The sequence below is a fragment of the Elephantulus edwardii genome, unplaced genomic scaffold (assembly GCF_000299155.1).
Source record: "Elephantulus edwardii isolate Elephantulus edwardi_28Jun2011 unplaced genomic scaffold, EleEdw1.0 scaffold00075, whole genome shotgun sequence".
NCBI lineage: Eukaryota > Metazoa > Chordata > Mammalia > Macroscelidea > Macroscelididae > Elephantulus > Elephantulus edwardii.
Window position 1 is genome coordinate 7,788,543 of NW_006399825.1, and position 12,757 is coordinate 7,801,299.

Consider the following 12,757-nt stretch of genomic DNA (forward strand, 5'->3'; position numbering starts at 1 on the left):
GTTAAATGTTGAAAGCAAGCCATTTGCACCACCCAGGAACTTATACAACCAGAGGCTCTGTAGTTCTTGTACTTGGACCATATTGGGCTGTTTTTGTCTGGCTCTTTATGTATATAAATGAACAGAACAGGCCTTCCTCTGACTTCTGCCAAGTCAGAAAGTGAACAAGGAAATAAAGGCATCTTCCTTCAAGGCAGAAGATACTAAGACTTTGTGCCACTGAACTTACTTTCTCACTCCTCTTTGGAGAAGAAATTCCCTCATGGGGAAGAAAATTTAGCAATCAAGAAGAAAAAGAAAAAAATACAACCAAAACCCACAAAAAAAAAAAACCAGGAAGAAAAGAAGGGGGAAACCGCTTCTTCTGAATGGGTTAGGAATAGCTAGCTTTGGTTCAAGGATACATGTTCACAAATATTTATAAGGTTTTTTTTCATTCACTGGAAGCTTTGAGGCTGGGACTGTCTTAAATCTCTCTAGAGAGGCAACCCAGGGGAATTCCTCAAGTTGAGAAGCCAGGGTCTCAGCGAGTGTGAGGCACAGAGGTGCACACAGCTCCAGGCGACTCTCCTGCTGTGTGACAGCCTCCCCGACCACTGATCTATCTCTATTTCTCCCTTACCTCCAACTTCCTGCCCCAGCCTGGCTTTCACTTCTTGCCTCACATTCATTAAAAAATAAAAATGTTTTTGTTTTCATCTGTGTGCCTGAGCTGGGTTCTGAGGAAGGGCCTGTACTCTTTCCCTTTTAGGATCATGGGCCTCAGTCCTACTGCTCCTCAGGTAAAAACGCAGATTAGCTAGCTGCCCTTCTGCTGCTGAGTAACCACAAAACTAATATTTGAATTTTTTTGTAATGCCTAACTTGACCCATTGCCAGTAAGTCTACTCCAATTCATAGAGACTCTGGTTGTTGTTGTTGTTGTTGTGTTGTTAAAAGTTTCAAAGAGGAGGGGGTTAGTCTGGAGTTGGACCGGGAGTACTTCACTCAACCACACAAGGCTTACGTGTGAAGCAATAAGCCAGTTTATTTTCACCTGGGTACAAGCAGGCTGGGTTCTCAAAGTGGAAATCAGCAGCTCTTGCTGTTAGTGGGGGAGGTTTTATATAGAGATTGTTGGTAGATTTAGCAGATCACATGAGAAAGTCTTGGTTGGGCAATATTCTGTTGGCTTTTTTTTCTTATCTTGTAGATACAGTCTTAGGTCAGCTCATTTTCTATGATATTCCTGGAACGTCCTGTTTCTGCCAATTCAGCTTTCCGCTAGTAGTTGAACAGGCTGAAACTAGGGGTAGGGCTTTGTATGAGAAGTTCAATTCCAGTAAAAGTGAGGCCATTTTATTTCACCTGGCAGTTATGTCCCTTCGAGTGGTAACCGACTCATAGCTGAGCCTTCAGTGGGTTTTAGTGACTGTAAATCCCATAAGAGGAGACCTTTGTCTTGAGGAGCAACTAGTAGATTCCAGAACTGTCTACCTTCATGATGGCAGTGCAACTCCTTACCACGAGGCCACCAGAGCTCTCCAGAGACCCTACAGTTCACGATAAAACCACCCTACAGTGTCGCCAGTATTTACAATAGCAAAGACTTCCCTTTTTAAAGAGAGTCTGTGACTGAACATGCTAAGTTTTTATGGTTCTATAATTCCAAGTTTGTAAGTGACAAGAAAGAAAATTAACCAAAAAGTGAGTGGTTCAAATCCACCTGAGATGCCTTGGGAGAAAGGTTTGGCAAATTCCTTCCAAAAGACCACAGTCATTGAAAATCCTGAGGAACACAGTTCTATCCTGACACACATGGGGTCCCCATGAGTCAGAATCAGCCCCAAAACTGGAAAAATAACTGCAAAGGCCTCACACATGGCTCACAGGCTTTTAACCACAACCCAAATTCACCTAGCTTGTGAATTTGTACTTCAGGAGACCTAATATCAACCTGTAATAAAAGAGTGGTTCAGACATGTCAAATTAAGTCCTTTACTAAATTATGAACTTTGCAGTCAGCAAGGAAAACACTAGGCTGAAGATCTTAAATCATAATCCTGCGTTTCCCTCTTGAGTCTGCGGCAATTCCGCTTACTCTGAGGACTTTGTGTGAAATGAGAGGAACTGTTTTCTCCAGAACCCGTTGACTTGTTCAAGTCACAGAAGACTTAGTTCAGTAAAAAAATCTCTCAAAAGGAAAGCCATGTGGCCTAGGTGCTCTACCAGCCCCCAAAATGGAGAAAACTGGGGGTGCGTTATCTTCTTTACTTTCCCCTTACTTTTTGAGGCTAAATTGCCCTTTATTAGATTAATCACTTTAACTACTTCCTCAGCCTCCTCAATGTAAATGACTGGTTTCATGTTTACAAGAAAGCATCTGGAAAGGATTTAGAAACAAATTTCTGCCTGGCAAGTTTCAGTTAGGTTCCTTGATAGGGCACTGGCAAATCCTGTGGATTCATTAGACTGTCACCTTCCCACTCTGAGGCAGGCAGGATATCACACAAAATCGATCTTTATTAGAATCAGCAGTTTCTGCTCTTCTCCTTTCCTGTTCACTAATTCCCCATGCCTCACCCCTTCTCTTCTTTAGAATCAGACTATATTGGGAGTTCAATCACATAAAATACTTCTACCTTTTAATCCCCTTGCTATCTCAGAGAAGGAAAAAATAATTCCAAAAGTAGAATATTTTGGTATCTCTATCCTTGAAAGAGACGTCACAAACCTGGTTTTGGAAAACAGAGTCTGACTTGTAGGCAAGAGAAAGCGAGATGGGGTTTTGCAGACGTGACTGGGTTAAGGGATTGACCCAGTTCTGGATGCTGCCGTGGGTGCCCCCTATTGGCTGCTTTGTAAAGGCCTCTCCTTTATGTTTCCCAAACGCCTGTCTGCAGTGGTCGGTCTGGGAGGGCCACAGCTCCTGCCCCCAGTGCACAGAACATGGCAGAGGAAGGGACGGCTCCTCGGGCACTCCTTACGCACCTGACTCGGGGAGCCATAAATAAAATCCGTAAATAGAAATGAGAGTAGCAACCGGCATCAACAACTTCCTAGGAGTTAGAGGAGGGGGTTAAGTCTGGGAAAAGAAAACTACAAGGGAAAATGTAGAGATGAAAAGAGCAATGGAAGGGGGGGTGGGGGGAGAGACAAGCAGACATGTTTCAACTCCAAGCTCCCATTTCCTCTTTCAAATGAACTGCCTCCCCACTGTGAGCAGAATCAAGTATTTATGAAGGCATTTTTTGCATATTAATAGCTGCATATGGAGCTCGGCTAGTTCTGAAGTCCTAAAGGTACGATGCCCTTTTTAACGCAGGTCCTTCAAACTCCTCACAGAATTTGGTATTCTCTCTCAGATTTCTTTTCCTTTCTGCCTTGTGGCTCCTCCTAAGGCCCTTCATTTGATCAAGGGAAATTAGTTCCTGGGATACCTTCAGAGACCTGGTAGTGCTCTTCCCTCGGTGTAGCTGACATCAATCGTGAGAGCAGCTTTTCCCCTTCCTCGGGGCTTCTCTGTGGAGAGGCCACAGGTCAGGTGAGAGGCCCAGCACCTAAGAGTATTAAAATTGTAAATGCACTGGAGAATTTCAGGGGGAAATGTTAACATATCTCTCCAGTGGGGCTAGAAAAGGGGGGGATTAAAATCTATGACATATAGTTAATAGCTACACCTAGTTAAGATCTCATTTGATTTTAAAAGAAAAGCATCAAAAACCTTTTGAAAAATAAAAATGATACAATTTATACCAAAAAAATAATAGTGGGAGGAAAGAATTAAAAAAAAAATCAACCGCCACAGCAATCTAAATGTAAATTATGGCAACCCAGAATTACCATTTAGGGAGCTCTGGTGGCCTTGTGGTTAAGGAGTTGCACCACCAACCCAAAGAAAATGCTTTTAATCCACCAGCTGCTCAATGAGAGGACAATAGGTAATCTCCTCTTGTGTGATTTGTTGTTGTTGTTGTTTTTGTTAGGTGACAGTTGAGTCATAGCGACCCTGTGTACAACAGCCCTAAACCCTGCTCTATCCTGTGCCAACCACACCGCCTCTGACACACCCATCCCGATTACCCCAGTCACCGAATCAATTCACCTCATAGAGGGTCTTCCCCTCCTGTGCTGTCCCTCCACTTTACCAAGCATGATGTCCCTCTCCAAGGACCCGTCCCTCCTGGCAACATGTCCAAAGTATGTCAGACGAAGCCCCAAATCCTTGCCTCCAAGCTGCCACCCAGATGAATCTGTTTGTTTTCTTGGCAGTCCATGGTACATTCAATACTCTTCTCCAGCACCACAGCTCAAAGGCATCAATTCTCCTTCTATCCTCCCTAGTCATTGTCCAACTCTCTGATGCCTAACAAGTAATTGCAAAGACCATGGCCTATATCAGACGCACCTTAATCTCCAGAGACACACCGTTGCACTTGAGTACTTTAGAGAGGTCCCTACCAGCAGACTTTCCCATCGCAATACATTTTTTGATTTCCTGACTGCTGTTGCCAAGAGTGTTGACCGTGGAGCCAAGCAAACTGAAGCTGTGAACAATCTCAATCTCTTCACCATCCATCCTGATGCTACCAATTGGTCCAGTGGTGAGAATCTTTGTCTTCTTGACATTGAGCCTCAGTCCATACTGAAGGCTGCAGTCCTTGACCCTCTGCAGCAAGTGCATAAGGTCTTCCTCAGTTTCAGCAAGCAGGGTTGTGTCATCTGCATAACACAGATTGTTAATAGATCTTTCACCAATCCTGATGCCACACTTCTCCTCATAGAGTCCAGCCTCTTGGATAATCTGCTCTGCATACAGGTTGAAAATGTATGGAGATAGGACACATTCCTGGCATACACCCTTCCCAATTTTGAACCATGCAGTGTTATCCTGCTCTGTTCTGAAAACCGCCTCCTGATCCAAGTATAGATTTCGCATTAGCACGATTAAATGTTCTTTACAGCCTCTGAAAACCCTCTGGATAGTCAGCTATGTGTCCATTCCAACCCAATGGTACCTAACAAAAGAGGTAGCATTTTGACTTTAGATGTATGGTGTACGCACGTACACACACACACACACACATACACACACATCCCAGTTACATACTATATATATATATATATATAAAACTGAGTGTTGGCTTTAAAACTAGCTTGTTTATATACACTTCTGGCAGATTGCAAATAGATTTTGTCCATTTGTAAAGAAAAAATGGCAATAAGACTTATGAACCATAAGAAAATATTCATAGTTATTTATTTCTGGCATCTGGAAATGTATTCTAAGGAAATAATTCAGCAGAAAAGGTGACCAGAGATGTTTATTGCAGTATTAGCTACAACAGAGTAAAACAAGAAGTGACTAAAGATTCTAACAGCAAGGAAATGATTAAGTTAATTACAGCATATTACCTTTAGTCAGGAATTCAAGTCAGTATTTTTTTAAAAAAGGAGTTAAATCTCAGAAACTATGATTTAATGCTAATGGTTGAATGTAGAGCTTCTCAGCCTCAGTATCACTGCTATGCAGGACCAAGTAATTCTTTGTCATAAAGACTATCCTGTATATTGTAGGATACTGAAGTGTCCCTTCCTACTACCAGATACTAAATCTTGTTGTTGTTGTTGTTGTTGTTGTTGTTTTCTGTCAAGTCGGAACCAACTCATTGCTGACCTTCCAGCAGGGTTTCAGAGGCAGTAAATCCCAAGGGAGGAGGTTGCTCATCCTTCTTTGGTGGAGCAGCTGGTGGATTCAAATAAAGTGCCTTTGGGATTGCAGCACAGCTTCTTACCACTAGGCCACCAGAGCTCACTAGATGCTAAATTTAATAGAAATTAAATCGCTAGCTGCCAGTAGCACATACACCACACCCATACGTACCTAGTTCATCTATGTATAAGGTGCAAACAGATTCATACATCCATGGCTCCCCCAACCCTCGGTCCTAGTTGTGCCAATCAAAAATGTCTCTGTTGTTGCTGTGAGGTACCCTCTGCACCTCATAGCAATCCTATAAACAACAACAGATCGGAACTTTGCCCTAAATTGCACCATCTTCAAAATCTCCATCACGCTCAGGGCCACTGTTGTAGTAACTTGTGTCAATTCATCTCAGATATTTCAGATGGATTAAAAAATGTCTCTAGACACTCACTACTTAATGTCCCTGAGTAGCAAAATTGACCCCAATTGAGAATCATTGATTTTTAACATTTTAAAAGCAGAGCTTAAAGTATTGAATCCATTATGATTGCAAACTATGTAAAAAAACGAATGTCACTATAATCCACAACAACATAAATGAAAAGACTTGCAAATAATTCATGGAAAATATGTAGCCATGCTTATATAAGATTAGAGGTGTGTTATTGAGCTTTTGTTTTTATTTTGGTTTTCTAGGGCTTTTCCCCCCCATTATCTTCTCATTTTTTTCAAAATTATCTTTTTATAGAAGCCAGATGGATAATGAGGAAAGCTATTTTTAAACTCTCTAGGAGTCACAGTGTATGACAAGGTAGATAGACATAGTTAAATACCATAGAGGCCACTGTTTTTTTGGCTAAGTAAAATTTTAACTAAAAATAGCTAAAATTAATAAGACTTGCCTTAGCATATTGAATAAAACCATCAGAGTTATCCTTTTAATAATCTCAACTTTCTTTCAATATTTTATCTTTCTGACCCTATACTCGGGGAGACAATGGTTTTAGCTTTTCACTGAGAAAAGAAGGGTCTTAAAGTATGACATTCCCTTGTCCATCTAAATCTATCAGTGTGAATTTAGGATGAGAGGAGCCCTGAGCTGTCACAATAGAAAGGTTGTCAAGAAAGTGTCCCATAATACAGCCCAAATCTTAATTGCATTTCTAAAGAATTATTACAACTCACCAGTTCTCACAATGTCGGTTTCATTCCACTGCTCCCCACACACTTCTCCCTTTGTCTACACTATTTCAAGCTAGAGAGAGCAAATATTCTTTCTCACATGCTTTATCTTGGCTTTTGTTGTGTTGCTTTGTGGGGATTAGACTTTTGGTGATACACCCAAAATCCTGTTAAACTGGAATTATGTCTCTTTTTCCCCATTTCACAAAGTGACTTCTAGTTCAGCCTATATTATCTCTTGAATCCAGCTTTCATGAATTGACAATTTACCATATAAATTCATAATTGATCTCAGGTCTCCTAAATGTTCCTCTTGTGGATTTCAAAGAGTATCCTGTAATTCTAGCACTCTAGGGCTTAGATTGAATAGCCTTACATTTACCCCATCTGTTTCCTTGGTGGTTTCACAGATGGGGTCCATATCCCTTTTCGGCCTCTCAGGAAACACTTTTTTTTTCTCTCACACACACACATTCACACACCTGTAGACACACTATGTTTTTGTACAAGAGAACAAAGGCAATGTTTTATTTCAGTGTTTTTCCAAGTCAAGCTGGTATCTGCTGAGCTTTTTGGCTACAACCGACTTATTATCTAAAAGAACAAGTTACCTGTTATCTAAAAGAACAAGTTACTAATCTTCAAAGACAAGAACATCTTTTTCCTTCTTTTTCTTCTTATTCTTCTTCTTCCTCCTCCTCCTCCTCCTCCTCTTCCTCCTCCTCCTCCTCCTCCTCCTTCTTCTTCTTCTTCTTTCACTTTAGTATCCCTCTTACCTAGTAGTTCCTGGCACATAGTAACCACAAAAAAAAAATTACAAACAAATCTTTCATTGACATTAAAATCCATGTCCTGGTTAGAACAGACCCAAAATACCCTAAGTAGGATTTGGTGATTGCAATTGTTTTATTTTGATATGGACTATGATATGGAAATCCAGTTGACACTTCTGTAACGGGCCACACAGTATATGAAAAAAACAACGCTGGATTACATGCAGCTTTGGAGATGTCACAAACACCTTACTTGGAGAATTTTGTGAAGCTGATCAGTAAAGCCAGCCCTTGAACTGACCCCTGGGAGCTTTCTGCGTCTTACCATTGAAGGAGTGCTTTCTTGAATCCTCAACTTTTGTGTTTCATTTCTAAAGTCAACTCTCTATCTGTGATACATCCCCCCAGTTCCGCACTGCTGCTTTCTTACTTTTCCCCTCTTTCCCTAGTTTTGTAAATAGCATTGTTTGTGGAATTTGATCCAAAGGCTTTCTGAAGATCTAAGCAAACTTCATCTTCTGATTCAACCTTACCCACAAGACTTCTTTGTCTTCCCTGAAACTCCATAGACAACTTAGGATCATTTCCTAGGAGGGCTTGCTTTTAATTACAAAATCCACGCTTTTACTGGTTGAATTTTCACTGTGATTATCTCTTATTTTGATGTCTGTTTCTTGGCTGCTAGTTCCAACCAGATATATCATCAATGCTTTGTTAATATTATTATTATTATTATTATACATTTCGAACATATTCAAATGTAGTGTGAATAGTGTAAAGAACCTCCAGGCACTTACGACAAACTCAATAACAAAACAATTCATTGCTTTGAGTTGGACTTGACTCATAGCTAACCCTCAGAGGGTTTTCAGAGGCTGTAAATCACACCGGAGGAGAATGCCCATCTTGTTCCATCAGAGTTGCTGCTGGATTTGATCCACATGCCTTTGACCTGTAAGTATAACTCTATTTTGCTGTGACAAGGTAATATTTTTGAGGTTTACTTTAAAAAATGTTGAGGATTGTTAAATCATCCCTATGAGGTGGGTGTAGTTACCATCCCCATGTTATGGATTAGGACAGACTGGAACACATCAATAAATGCCCTGCACTAAGAAGCCCTGTGGTTTGAGAATCTCCTAAAACAGCATTCAGGTCCCAGTTTTGTCCCTGTTATTGTCTGTGTTGCTTCAGGAGGGATGTTTCAGCTCTCCGAGGCTTAGTTTCCTTGTCTGTAAAGGGTAATAATACTACTTCCCTCATGAGGTCATGACAAGGATTAATTTAATAAAATAACTTATGAAAAAGGATTCGCACAATGTTTGGCACTAAACAGTCAACAATAAATTCAAATTCTTAGTATCACTCTATGTCACTCTCTTCTGCCTTGACAGCGTTAGAAAACAGAACTTGAAACTTATAAGCAATCAAAGGGCTCAGACATGGAAAAAGAAAAGGAATCATATAAAGGACAACAATGAGCCCATCTGCCTAATGTTCCCTTCGGCTACCCATCCCCACCCAGATCCCACCAAATGTCCTCCACTGGATCTGACCAAATGTCCTCTATGCTCTCTAGAATATTTGCGCTTTGTTTTGCTGTTTCAAATTCTACATTAGAGAGTCCATTGGATTTCTAACAACTCAATGTGAATTCACTGAAAAGGAGAGAGACTGTTTTTTGCCCCACACCTCAGGATGCATATAGCCTAGGAATGAAGGGAGGCAGGGAATTGAGGGGCCGAGCACTACTAGATCCAGCAGGGTCCCAGCTCCCACAACACATGGCTGCCAAGGAAAATGTACAGGTCAGAGGACAAGAGGACCCAGAGGAGAAGGACAGAAAAGCACAGGGACTCAAGAAAGAAAAGGAAAAGCTATTTTCCCCTTTCTCTTCCTCCAGCCCTCTGCTGAACCAAAGCCCTAAGAGCAAAACTAGTTCTCACTCTACAACCCAGCAAAACTGTGGGCTTGTGAACCAGTCTAGAATTCAAGGCATTATGGGTGACATCTTTTTTTCTAGTGAAAATCAACTGATTTCAAATGACTAATTTTACTTTTCCCCTCCAGTGCAATCTGTTTACAAGTTGTGATTCCCATCTCTCAGTTTGCCTAAATGGGAAGAATTGGAATCCCAGAATACTTGATTGTACTTAGGTAAAACCTATACTTGGACCAAGAGGCAGTCGTCAGAACAGAACAAGGAAACACTGCACGGTTCAAAATTGGGAAGGGTGTGCATCTCCATATCTTTTCAATTTATATTCGGAACAGATTATACAGGAGGCTGGGCTCTATGAGGAGAAGTGTGGCATACATATGACACAACCCTGCTTGCTGAAACTGAGGAGGACCTGAAGCACTTGCTGCAGAAGGTCAAGGACTGCAGCCTCCAATATGGATTGAAGCTCAACATCAAGAAAACAGAGTCTCACCACTGGGCTGATTGGCAGCATCATGATGGATGATGAAGAGATTGAGATTATTGACAGCTTCAGTGTGGTTGGCTCTATAGTCAACACTCTTGGTACCATCAGCCAGGAAATTAAAAGAAGAATTTCATTGGAAGAGTTGGCTATCAGAGACCTCTCCAAAGCACTGAAGAGTAACAATGTCTGTTTGGAGACTAAGGTGCGGCTGATACAGGCCATGGTCTTTGCAATTACTTGCTATGCATCAGAGAGCTGGACAAGGACTAGGGATGATAGGAGAGTTAATGCCTTTGAGCTTTGGTGCTGGAGAAGAGTATTCAATATACCATGGGCTGCTAGGAGAACAAACAAGTTCGTCCTGGAGAGGGTGAAGCCAAGAAGGCAAGAATTCTGAAGCTTCATCTGACATACTTGGGACATGTTGCAAGGCTGGATCAGTCCTTGGAGAGGGACATCATGCTTAGAAGAGTGGAGAGACAGCAGAGGAGAGGAAGACCCTCGATGAGATGGATTGATTCAGTTACTGGGGTAATGGGGTGTGTCAGAGACAATAAAATTGGCAAGAGATAGAGCAGGATTTAAGGCTGTTGTACATAGGGTCACTATGAGTCACAGGCAACTGGACTGCACATAACAAAAACAAAAACCTCCAGTGCAATCTGTTTGCAAGTTGTGATTCCCCATCTGTCAGTTTGCCTAACTGGGAAAGTCACACCAGACCCAATGCAGTACGGGTCACACGGGAAGTTCTGCATTAGAAGAGAACAGTCAATGTGCTACTTTCCCACCCTGGACCCCACCACCTCCTGTCTCCCATTTAAAATAGGAACATCCTCTCTGAAATGCAGGCAGAGTTTCATCCTAATACAGACAAATACCCCCTCACAAAAAAAAGCCAGCTTCTGCCTCCCCTGGGGCTCGAGAGATAACTCTTTTGGCTTAAAACTTTTCAAACTCCAGCTCAGCCAAATAAACAATGATCCTGTTGTGTCAACAATGCACTTAATTACACTGAGGACATATCAATTAAAATTCAAGGATAAGATTTGCTTTCAGATAGTAGAAGCCCTGGAGTTAGAGTGTCCCTGGGTTTTATTATTCCAATGTTCCCAGAGAAGAATAGTGACTTTAGCCCCTTTTACAGGGAAATTGGGACACAGAGGATTAATGACTTGGCCAAGTTCTCAAATCTATCACAAAAGCTAAGACTAGAGATGTTAGTGTTTATCTTCCTAGTCTGATATTTGCTAGTCTTTGAGCTAATTTAGTAAACACTCGGGAGGATACCAGAAGCCAGGAAATTAAAAGATGAATTGGGAAAGTCAGCTGTCAGAGACCTTTCCAAAGTATTGAAGAGCAATAATGTCAGTCTGGAGACTAAGGTGCACCTAATACAGACCATTGTCTTTGCAATTACTTGCTATGCATCAGAAGCTGGGCAAGGATTAGGGATGACAGAAGGTGAATTGATGGCTTTGAGCTGTAGCACTTGAGAAGAGTATTGAATGGACTGCCAGGAGAACAACAGGTTTGTCCTGGAGAGGGTGAAGTCAGGCTGGTCTTGGAGGCAAGGATTCTGAAGCTTTGTCTGACATACTTTGGGCATGTTGCAAGGTGGGATCAGTCCTTGGAGAGGGACGTCATGCTTTGGAGGGTGGAGAGACAGTAAAGGAGAAAAAGATCCTCTATGAGATGAATTGATTCAGTGACTGGGGTAATGGGGATAGGTGTGTCAGAGACAGAGATTGGCACAAGATAGAGCAGGGTTTAGAGGTGTTGTGCATGGGCTCACTATGAGTCATGGGCAACTTGATGACACATAACAACAACTGGAGAAGGATATAAAAACTCCTTTCATTGAGTATGTGAAAATGTAGACAGATACCAAAATTTATGGAGAGCACTAGAAAGGTCTTTGCAGGTTGCCAACCAAACTATGTCCGCTATGCCTACGAATGAAAACAATGCTAACTGTCGTCAAGGGGAAACTGGTCCGTAGCCAACCCTCCATCAGCTTTTCAAAGACAGTAAATCATTTGAGAGGAGACTGCCCATCCTTCTCCCAAGGAGAGATGGTGAATTTGAGTCACTTGCCTTTGGGATTGTAGTGTCGTATCTTACCACTAGGCTACCAAAGCTCTACCAGAAATTCCTCCGACTGATGAAACCTTTCTTAAATGGTTAGCTCAGCCCATTTCTACAACATCAAATTCTCTTCAGAATATAAGGCACAATCCAAGATGTCTAAAGTGGATGAGATGACCAGGATGAACTTAAGTAACTGGTGTGTGCCCTATTGGGCAAACTGTGGTAAGTGGATCAAGGCCATGTTTGAGGTCCCTTCCAGTCCTTCAGAAGAGACTAGGCAGGTAGGCTGGAGTGTGGAATAGAGACTGAGTGTTCCATCTGGCCTCTGGGAATCAGATGTCTCCTCAACAGAGCCAGAGAAACCGAGACAGAGCCAAATCTCACAGTGGACACCAGGGCATGGCTGGGAGTCTGGTTGTGTCACCAGCTGGCCAGATCATCTCCAATTAAGCTGAGGCTGGTAGTAGAGAAGAAACCCTTGGCCCACTCCAATCCCACCACCACCACCAGGCAGCTCAGTCCTATGGAGGCCAGCACAGTTCTCTGCTCCGCCCAGCCCTGCCTGTGTCACCATTCTTACTGTTGTTGTTGTTGTT

The 12,757-nt window shown here is 42.0% G+C and overlaps 1 protein-coding gene across 1 annotated transcript in view; it reads left to right on the forward strand.

Moving 5' to 3' along the window:
• Nucleotides 1–12,757, forward strand: part of LOC102862159 (uncharacterized protein KIAA2012 homolog) — a 177,448-nt gene that overhangs the window by 85,475 nt on the left and 79,216 nt on the right. The gene's annotated exons all lie outside the window — the stretch shown is intronic.